Source organism: Notothenia coriiceps, unplaced genomic scaffold (assembly GCF_000735185.1).
Source record: "Notothenia coriiceps isolate Sejong01 unplaced genomic scaffold, NC01 NC01_scaffold00000308, whole genome shotgun sequence".
Classification (NCBI taxonomy): domain Eukaryota; kingdom Metazoa; phylum Chordata; class Actinopteri; order Perciformes; family Nototheniidae; genus Notothenia; species Notothenia coriiceps.
The window spans coordinates 98,047-100,695 of record NW_011333009.1 but is presented as its reverse complement, the minus strand read 5'-3'; positions in this window follow the sequence as shown (position 1 = coordinate 100,695).

Below are 2,649 nucleotides of genomic sequence, written 5' to 3'. Positions count from 1 at the left end.
CAGCCGCTCTGTTATTGGCTAGCGCTCCTACACATCGTACGTCATAGGCTAAGGGGCGGGACATTTCCAGATGGGTCACGAATCACAACAGAGCGGGCCAGCTAACCAATCAGAGCAGACTGGGCTCTGGTTTCAGACAGAGGGTGAAAAGAGGTGCTNAGAGTACTCTCATATACTCTACAATACAAGTACACATCGTGTGTGTGTGTGTGTGTGTGTGTGTGTGTGTGTGTGTGTGTGTGTGTGTGTGTGTGTGTGTGTTTCACACTTTGACCTGAACTGCACACACACACACACACACACACACACACACACACACACACACACACACACACACACACACACACACGATGTGTACTTGTATTGTAGAGTATATGAGAGTACTCTACAGCACACACAGTATAGTTTAAACATGACCTGTGTAGTGAGCAAAAAGAGGAAATAGAGATATACAAACCCAGATACTGAGATACTGCGCCATGCTAGCTGTACTCTCAGCTGTAGTATTTATCAGAGTATTTACGGTACATTTAACAAGAAACCCCCCCGGTATAATCAGGAGGAAACACCCTGGATTCAGAGCCTGTCCCCGGGCAGAAAGAGGCCCTTCGCCCGGGGACAAGCATCCAGAACATCCGGAGGGAAAGAGGCGCACCTACCAGGGTTTGAGGCTCTAATCCCGGGTTAAAACCTGGCGGTGGTCCGGGTCAAAGCTCCAGGTTTCAGGACATCTGGTCAAGACTTTCTGATGTGTTTTTCTGGCCTGGCTCGGCTCGGATTTAAGGCAGCAGCTGTGACGCAACTTCCGCCAAGAGGACAGCCGCAGTCCCGGAGAACCACACTTCCGCTAAACCCTTTCACAATAAGAGCAGCAGGAGGACGGTTCAGAAAAAAAAGACCAAAAAAAAGAACATTTTGTTTTCTATTTACTTGCATGTTTTGGTTGGTTCTTTTTTATTTAAAAAAGTGTAGCACACAAATCACCTGCTGTAGGCAGGCCCACCTGAACACACGCGCCCACACACACATGCACACGGCCTCAATGCCAGGTATCAGTTGATGAGAATGATCATTATTTCCGGTGGAATAACACAAACCTAGTTATGTAAAATGATGCACAGGCTACTGGAAATCAATGAATAGTGCGGGCGGCATTGCCTGAGGGATCTGACTACTTCTAATTTTACTCAAGTACAAGATCTGAGTACTTAGGGGTGCATTCACACCTAATAGTCCGCTCTCTGGTGCGCACCAGACCACAGTTTGTTACATTGTTTCATTTTTCAGAAGGTTCGGTGTTGGAGCTATATATCTCTTTATATTATTTACTAGTTTAACATTTATTTTCTTGCTGTTTATTATTATTATCATTTATTTATATGTATTCTTAGTTAGCTTCATAAGTTAAAGTAGTTTCTATGCTTTTATTTTGAAGGCATGTTTTGGGCACTGGGTGATTAGAGCACCTGGTGTAATTGTATATATTGGAGACAGGTGGGTGGTGGCGGGAGCCAGAGCACTATTAGGCAAACGGTTTTTTAGCAGGTTGTTTCGAGCCACAGGGTTTTCCAACCACAGGAAAGGAAAGCCATTGGAAAGGCTTAAGGAACAAACCATAGGAAACCTGTTCATTGTCAATGATATTGGATCATAATAAATGTACAACGGAGAATCTTGTCTGGACCTGGATCTGCGTAAGATCTGCTAACTAGTGCCTCAGCGGCTGTATTATTTTAAGTTAATTATCTGTTTTATTTCTATATGATTTTGGCCGCTACATTCGGTTTGCGTTCACACGGGCAAAACTCAAACGGACTATAAACTTTAAACACAAGTAATGTGCTCGGAAATGCTGTTCAACCATTGGTCAGACATAAGGGGGTAAAAACGCAAATCCCGGCAATTTCTAACGGAGCCTCCGCCATGGAGCATCGGCACTTTCGGCAGGTTATTCTCATGCTGCTGTTAATCTGGAGATCAACAGACACCAGCGGCCCGCGCATATGATTATATAATCAGACAACGTCCGTTAAAAAACAGCGGAAAAGTAACGGGCAGAAACCCTCTTTTTTACGCAGCGGTCCAGACATAGACATCAGACGGCGACACATATTCAGTTGCTAGTTACTTTGGCATTAGGGCAGGGATATATCCAGTGCTTGAATTGGAATAAAAAAGGTGCCAGTACTCTACATCAGCAACAAGTATTTGGCACAAAGTCATAGTATATCCTATAATGCTGGTGGGTTTGTCTCTTTACTGTATATTTTAGAAAGGCTCACTGTACTTAAACAAAATGACTCAGGGGGCATCTGAGATTAGAGGGGGTGCAGTGGTAAAGTGCTATTTTTATAAGGCGGATGCATGTCCATTTAAATCAATACTTACAACTATTTTTCAAATCAATAAAATCATTTTCTAAATCCACAAAAGCATTTCAATTAATATTGGGAGTCATGTCGTTACTTTGTGGAGAATGTGGCCATGTAATAAGCAGGATAATGTGCAGCGGCGCGGTCATTATGGGGAAAATAATAGGGGTGCACCGAATGGGAAATTCTTGGCCGAAACCGATACCGAAAATAGGAAACAGTTGGCCGAAAACCGAATGCCGAAAGGCCGAAAATGATTAATAGAAATATATATAAT